General features: G+C 52.9%; 2 non-coding genes across 2 annotated transcripts; both read left to right on the forward strand.

Annotated features, from left to right (window-relative positions):
- The first annotated feature begins 2,607 nt into the window (after window positions 1-2,607).
- On the forward strand, window positions 2,608-2,714 carry LOC147727244 (U6 spliceosomal RNA). The gene has a single exon (XR_015309683.1). It is a non-coding gene; the product is annotated as a U6 spliceosomal RNA (small nuclear RNA).
- A 145-nt stretch (window positions 2,715-2,859) lies between these two features.
- LOC147727245 (U6 spliceosomal RNA) lies at window positions 2,860-2,966 on the forward strand. The gene has a single exon (XR_015309650.1). It is a non-coding gene; the product is annotated as a U6 spliceosomal RNA (small nuclear RNA).
- Window positions 2,967-8,301: the final 5,335 nt, after the last annotated feature.

Consider the following 8,301-nt stretch of genomic DNA (forward strand, 5'->3'; position numbering starts at 1 on the left):
TACCGTTTCGCAAATGTTTTGTTGCGTCCTGCCCCGTATTGGCTGACTGTAGCGTGCAACACAGGGTGTAGTGTTTGTGTTGTTACTGTGGATATTACTATATGCACTTGTATCTTGGCCGGCTTCTCTGTGCACCCCCTGGACAGTGAGTCCGATGGCGCAATCGATTGCGCGCGGTACTTATACAGCAGTACTTGCACTGAGCCATGCCGAGGTTGTGAAGTGGAGAAGTGTGGCTCAATGGTTAGGGCGGCAGTCCCTGAGGCAAAGGTCTAGCCCGGGACCGGAGTTCTAGTCCCCGCCTCGGTGGGCCTTGGGCTCAAAAATTCACCGGACCTGATAATTCTCGGCTCGGTGCCTATTCCATTGAGGGAATCACACTTTGCAACTCCACGACGCTGTGGATGCCTGGCCTCCACTTTCGGATCCCTTTGGTCTGTTTTTTTCCCCTCTGGCGCCCTGGCTCACCCTGGGCCGTCTGGTTGCTCCGGACTCGTGTGTGTTTGGAGGGCTGGGTGGCTGTGCCTTCTGGTCTCCTTGGGGAGGCGGGGGATTCCTTCTGCGCCATCGGCGGGGTCTCCCTGTTTGGCGGCGCTAGCCCTTCTGACCGGGCGCGGCGGGGGCCCTGGACCCCTCCTCGCCTCGTCTGCCTCTCGCCCAGGGGGTCGTGTGCGTCCCCGGTCCTGGTGTTTCTCGCCTCGGTGCCTATTCCACTCCTGGTGTCGCGTCCTGCGGCTCTGGGCAATGGCTTGTCTTTTTTCCGCAACGGCCCCCTCCAGGCTTCAGAGGCCTGGCCTCCACCTTGGGGGTGTCCGGGGTGGGACGCCTCGGGGAATTGGCCAGGAGGGGGTCCACATCGGCGTTCGTGCGAGCGCCTTGGGCCCTTGCGGACTGTGTTTGTGGCGTGTTGCGCTTCGGTGCAGTTCGAGATGGCCCCTGCGCAGGGAGGTCACGCAAGTGCGTGATTCGTTCCGCGTTGGGCGTGACTTTCCCTCTGCCGGCGGCAGTGTACCCGGGGTTTCTCGGGGTAGGGTCTCTGCGCAGGTCTCCTGACTCCCTTCCTCTGCCTGCGTCCGTTGTGAGGGGCGTTGGGGGGGGGGGCTTTGTCACCTTTCCCACTCGGTTGGCCGCAAGGCTGGCTCGGCCGTCTGGTCTGGCTGCGTCCTTGTCGGCGGTGTAGGCGAATGTCCCACTCGGGCTGTCTCCGGTCTTTTCATTTGGGGCCCGCTCCCCCGGGCGCGGCCTTCCTTCGGACTCCCCGTCCGCCTGTGGGTGTGGACGTCCCGCCCTTGCAGGGGTGGGGCCCTTCGGCCTTTCCACCCGAAGTCAGTCTTCACGGGGTGCTTTCGGGGTTGGCTTCCGGGCCCGAGTGACAGCTCTTCCCGACCCGTCCTGGGACGTGGCTGTCCCGGTCCTTGGGCTCGGGGACCGTGAGGTGGCCTGTGGGGCCGGCCTACGAAGGGGGGGCCCCACTCTCACTACCTCTCGGCCTCGTTTCTCTTCTTCCCCCGTGGGTGTGGCTTCACGTCTGGCGGTGTCTCTCACCCGTCGGCTCCCTGACCTATGTACGGTGGTCCCTTCGGTCCTCGTATCGGGCTTGTCCTCCTTCGGGGGGCATGTGCCTGGCCCCGGTACTTCCCTCTGGTTCATTCAGGGGGGGGGGGGGTGGCGTCCTTTGGCGCCGGGTCGTTTGGGGGTCGGTGGGATCTCCGGCGGTCACACGACTCCTCGTGCTTCGGGGATTGCTGTATGTCCTCCTGGCCTGCCGTCGTTTTGCTGTGCTCGCTTCGGCCGCACATTTACTATAATTGGGGTGCTTTGGGTCCCCAGGTCTTGGTCGGGTCAGGCGACCTGGTGTTGTGGGCGTTCCCCCGGGGTCCGGCTAGGTGAAGGCGGTTCGACGGAGTCGGATCTATTCCTTCGTTGCCTGGTCTCGTCCTGCCCCGGTGGTGTTTCGTCGCCTGGGGCCTCGGCTCGGGCTGCCTCCGGTGCCTCTGTTCACGGAGGGGGACTCGGCCCTCCTGCCCGTGTTCTACTCCTCCTTCCGGGTCCTTGTGCTTGCCCGGCCTGTCGCGTGGCCTTTTCGGTCTGTGGTACGCGTTTCCCCCGTGCCCTCGGATATCGCGGGTCCTCGGCTGGATCCGCTTGGGCAGGGCCAGGGTGCTCCTGGGTGCTCGCCTCGGCAGCGCATGGACTTAGTTTGGAACGTTGCAGTGTTGAGGTGCCTGGCACCCGCGCGTGGTTGACACGCAAGTCGTGGTGCGTTCCTGTTTTTGGTTCCCGGCGGGGTCCGCCGCCCCGGGTGCCCTCGCCTTTTGCGAGCTGGCGGTTCGGGCCTCCTGGCCGATCCCGGATCTTCCCGTACCGTGGTTGGGTCCCCCGCTCTCGGAGTCGGTGTTGAGCCGGCTCTTTTCGGCGGGCCTGCCTCCTTCGGCAGGCCTGGTTCTTGAGCGGATGTCGCTGCTTGCTCGGGGTTGCTCTTCTGGGGTGATGGTTTCACTGCTGGGTTCCCGCGGGTCTTCCACGTTCTCTTCCTGTGCCCAGCACGGGGCGGCCTTCTCGCGTTGGCGCGGTCGGCTGGGTGCTGTCCCCGCATCCGTGGTCCCGGTGCTCGCTTCGGCAGCACATATACTTAAATTGGACCTATCCAGAGAGGTTTCGTATGACCCCTGCGCTAGGAGGACACGCAGATTCGTGAGGCGTCCCATATACGTGGCCCCTTCTTCCCTGTGGGCCCGGTGGGCGGCCTTGCGGGCCTTCCACAGTCCGGTGTTCGACGGGCTGGTTTCCCTGGTGGCTCGCTTGGCTCCGGTGTTGTTTCTCCTTCGCCCACGGACGCTCTGCCGGTCTCCCCCTTGGGTGCTCGCTTCGGCAGCACATATACTAAAATTGGAACGATACAGGGAAGATTAGCATGGCCCCTGCGCAAGGGTGTCACGCAAATTCGTGAAGCGTTCCATATGAGTTCTCTCTCTCGTTCTACGAGCTCTTCGGGGTCCGCCCCTTTGGGCCCCTGCCCTCGGTGGCTTTACGGTTCCTCACCTTTTAGGTGGTTTTTCCCTGGTGGCAGTGGTGGCTGCTGGGCGGATGGGCGTGCGGGGGTCGTACCTCCGCTCTCCTCCATTCTTGCGGGTTTTGCCGGACATGGTTGTTCCTCCGACATGTCCCCCGTGTCCTTCCCGGGGTTCCTTCCCTGGGGTCCCGGGCTCGGGTGGTATCTTTACCGCCTTTTTCCCTGCCGACGAGGTTCCTCTCATGTCCGGGCTGGTTGACGGCGTGCTGTTTTGGCTTCTCTTGGCCGCACGTCTTTCCTTTCCCGGTGGGATGGCCTGTTTGTGTCTGTTGGCCCGGTTCGTTCGGGCCACTAGCCCTCTTTCCACCTTGGTTCGCTGGCTTCCACAGGCTATCATCCCTACCTACGCTTCGCTGGGTTCGGTGGATCCGGCGGGGGTCCAGGGTCGGTCCACGGGGTGTGGCCCGGTGTCCTGGGCCCCCTTCAGGGTGTCTCCTCTGTGGAGATTTGTCGGGCGTCGGCGGTGTCGTCCCCCGCCTTGTTCATGGGACTCTTTCGGTCCCGGGGGTCTTCGCTGGGGCCGTTCGGAAGGCAGGTGCTGCGGCTCCTGGCTGGCCTACTTTTCCCTTTTATCTTGATTTCAGGTTTCCTGTGATCCCTGTTTTCTTGTCATTGATTCTACTTCAACCTTGGGTTGGTTTCTCTGCATCACCGTGTGGTGTTGTTTTTATGGTGGTCAATGAAGCCTTGTTGGCTTGGGTATTTGCTCACTATGTAAATCATGTGGCGAGGAAGACTAACGAGGAGGTAATGCCCCGGTTACTTACCGGTAATCTTCATTACTCCGAGTATAGTCTTCCTCGCCACATGAGTTCCCTCCCCCCCTCCCTGTCTGGCTATCGGCTTCATTGTTTGCTTGGTAGATCAGGCTGTTGGTTGGGCCGGTCCGCCTCTTATAGAGGTCAGGTGGGACTGGTCGGCCATGTTGGGAGGGGGTGGGAGGTGTTTTCTTTTGCTTTGGAGGGTTCTGTTGTGGAGCTAAAGCTCACTATGTAAATCATGTGGCGAGGAAGACTATACTCGGAGTAATGAAGATTACCGGTAAGTAACCGGGGCATTGCTGCTCTTTCGGGAGCTGCAATTGATACAGTGTTTTTCATGATCTCTGAAATCAATTGTGGCCACAATGCCCCTTGATAAGGCTTTCCTTAGGGGGAATGGGGAGCGAAAATAGCAGCCTCCATTTAGTTGCAGTAGCTAGGCACACCCGTACGTAATTAGTTTAGCAGAACCTGGGCATTGGTGGTCTACAAAGTATTTTAAATCTGCACTTTCATTTTCACCAGCTCTTCTATCATCAGCATTGGGGTGGCGTAACTGGCTGCCGCAGTGGCACCATGTTTCCCAGGGGTTCTGAAAACATTTTAATCAGCACTTAACTATCCTTTTCAGGAGACCCCATTTACCTGTCTTAGGGAGAACGGGGAATCTGCCGTTTATCTAGATGCAGCTGTCAGGCACCCTTTGCTTGATCAGTTAGTAGCTTCTGGCTGTTGGCTGGATCCCAAAGCTACTTGACAGAATCCCGCATCATTGTAAATTTACTCTCCTAATCAGCATCAGCACTTTACTCAGCAGAATTGAGATGCCTCATTGGGTTCCTGCAGTGGTAGTCTGCTCCCCCTGGAGCATTGGATTCCCATAGTGATTCCGTACTCCCTCAGGAGTTTTGAAAGCACTTTCATAAGTTTTTATCCAGCACTTTAGTAAGCCACATGTACATGCTCAGTTATTCCGATCCTTCCCACGTGGTTGGTCCCTAAGCATCCTACCTGCAGACTAAAACATCTTAATATTAGTACTTTAACACTCACCTTAATATGTGGCTTGTTATGCGCCCTTTCTCGCTAGTCACATCAGAGTGCAGTGCATGATTAACAGGATGGTTTCTTAGAATCCCCCTGCATGTAAAGAGTCAAATATATGTATTGTCGCTTAGTAATTTAGTAATTCAACAACAGAGTTTAGGGGTGCACAACTGGAAATTGGTAATTGCAACGTTTTTAATGAATAAGTCATTTTCTTCAGAGTGTTTTTGTGATGCATTATTGTAATGATTTTTAATAATTGGGAAGTTTTTCAATAAATCTAATCTAAATCACCCATCCACACAGGAAGTGACGTCACTAGATTGATCATCATCCAGCTGCATAGGAAGTGCCATCACTTGATTTTCCATAATCCATCTGAACAGGAAGTGACTTCTCTGGTCTCCCTCGGAACAGTCTTTAAAAGAAGAACCTAATCAAGATGAGGCATTTCCATCATCCATCTGCACAGGAAGTGGCATCACTGGATTTCCCTTCATCCATCTGCACAGGGAGGGGCCACTGAATCACTCATCACACATTGCATAAGTAGTGATATCATTTTTTAACCATACCAGGAACCCACGTCCTCCACACCCTCCCCGCTTCTCCAAATGCTACTTCCTCGCCACACCACACAACTCTGAGAGAGCATTCGCCTGTGCTTCCTGCTAGTTTTCATGCATTTACCCACACCCAACACTCATCATGCCGGCCACCCAAATCCCCACTTTCTTACACTCACACAGTCCTGCAACCACTCACACAATACACAACACTCCACACTTACATACATGCTCCTTAACATATGCTCATTCACCAAACACACCTCAGGGTTCTGCTGCACAACAATACACATGCCCTATTGCTCCTGACGGAAACCTGGCTGAACCAGGCATTGGCACCTGACATCACCACAGCCGTCCTGCTACATGATTGTCAGGCAAGACATGCTTCACACCTGGAGGTGGAATCACCCTCATCGACAAGAACACCATCAGATGCACCACATGCATGGACTTGTCAACCCCCAGCATGGTACACCTGTTATTTTAGCTTCACGTCTCTACCAACTTCACCCTAAGCCGTACTCTCATCTACAGATCACTGGGACTGCACACCGACATCACTAACACCATCCCAGATATTAATGCACCACTCGCCCTCAAAGCTAGCAGTTGCAGCCTACTCAGAGACCTGAACTTCCACCTGAAAGACCACACCAACCCCACTTAAGCGCACTGATTAAAGACCTTGGAAACCTGGGTCTCAACGAACAAGTAAAGGGACCTACACACATCGCCGACACCTCCTGGACCCTATTTTCACCAACTTCAGCAACATCTGAGTCAATGAGTCAAACATGATTGTTAAAGGAGAAAATGCAAAACCAAAGGGGATGATGGACGGAGTATTGAACATTGCAAGCACTCACCCCCAGTCAACCTATCTGGGTTTAATCCATCATCATTCTTTAGATCACTCCGGCACCCCAGTTCAGACATGGCCATATACAAATCAGTCTGACCCTGTGTCTCATGGGAACAGTCCAGCCCGAACTGCCAAGCCATGTCTTCCCTGGACCGGAAACAAGCATCCTGGGATCGGTTTCTGGCTAATCAGCCATCATCAGCCAGGCTAGCTCGAATACAGTAGCAAAGTGAGCAAGGGACCCACGTCTGGGCATACCCTGCCAACTTAGGGCAAACAAAGCAAAACCAAAGGGGATGATGGACAGAGTGTTGAACATTGCAAGCACTCACCCCCAGTCAACTGATCTGGGTTTAATCCATGAACATTCTTTAGCTCACTTTGGTTGTTAAAAAGTTGACTTGGCTGAGAATCATCATCATTGATAAGAGTGGCTGATTTAATTTGTTACACATATTTACTTTCATCCATGTGTATGCCATGTATGTTTCATATGAGGTTAACAACTATCTAATGATACTTATGACATGTGTAGTGATTAGGCTACAACACTCATGATGCACTAGGATCTTGATAATGAAGGGTTGGTTTGTCTGCCTAGTACCTTATGTCTATCAATCAATCTATAGATACTTTATTCAGTTAAATAAACATCACAAAAGTACATTACGTGCATAAAAACAAAGATGAAATGTAAATTTCATCATAAATACATATCTTCAATATTTGAGTACTATAAAAGGATTCAATTTAAAAAAGTCCCTTGCATAATTTCAGCTGCTCAAACGTGTTTTCCTACTTCTGAGAGCACCCTTCAAAAAGCTTGCCACTTTAAAGCAAATTTTGATGGACTGTAACATTTGAAGGTGGGTCAGGGCAGGTTTTGCCTGCCAAAATCCCTTCCCCTTGAGCAATGGTAAAATATACCATTATCTTAGGGTCTGGTAACGAAAAAAAAAAATAATAATAATAAAGTGCACTGTAACTTGAACCGAGATGTTATCACTGTACGGCTAATGTTGCTTCTCATCAGCATCATAAAATTGTCGTTTTGTACAGAGCACCTCACACACCAGTTCAGTATGCACAGATCAACATCACAAAGCATTTGCACATAAATAGTGTGTTTCATTTTACAGTTTTAATACACTTGTTCCTGTTTAGCTGAGGTCACGAAATGTACATGAGTGCAGACAATTGGCCCTAGAATATCAGGAAACTCTGCTGTAGCACATATCTTTGCTTAGCTGGCATTAGCTGTGTGGGTGTCTGAGTGGAACTATATATGCTGCTCACTCTCTGCAAAGCATCCATCATTTAGCAGAGTATTTTGCTAAAGGTTGACTGAAAAATGACACACACCAATCCAACTGTCTGCTGGGTATTGCCAGTTGCAAAGAATTATAGTGTGTCTAGCAATTTCTGGAAGGGTGATGGCAGTGGATCCTCTTATTGGGCAACAAGCTATCCGTAATGGTGAAAATATTTTTGTATGGTTCCCATATTGAGCCGGTGTAGCCTCAGGATCTCATGCTGGCTCATGTTTATGGGTTTGAGTCTTACTCTGGCAATCTAGGCTCATGTCCCATGCTGCTTCACCATTTGATGTCATTGATTGGTACCCTGGTTACCATCCTCAAGCAGGCATGGTTTGTTGTAGGAGAACATGGATCTGACATAGCATAATCTAGTGGCCTCACAGTGCTGTATCCATTTTGGTGGACTGTAGAATGAAGTCAGCTCACCCAACAAGACACTACCTTCATCATGAACTTGGTCTACACAGGGACCCCACTCGACCCATGCCCTCACAACATCATCATCCTAGGCGAAGCCAGAATCAGGCGACACCAGAAGCAGCCACACAGTCACCACCTTGTTCAATACCTCAATTGCCACGGCTACCTTCCCCGAGGACTGGAAACATGAAGAAGTCATCCCCCTACCAAATAAACTATCGGCAGACCCCAGCAGATCCAATAACGACCA

Source organism: Lissotriton vulgaris, chromosome 3_1 (assembly GCF_964263255.1).
Source record: "Lissotriton vulgaris chromosome 3_1, aLisVul1.2, whole genome shotgun sequence".
NCBI lineage: Eukaryota > Metazoa > Chordata > Amphibia > Caudata > Salamandridae > Lissotriton > Lissotriton vulgaris.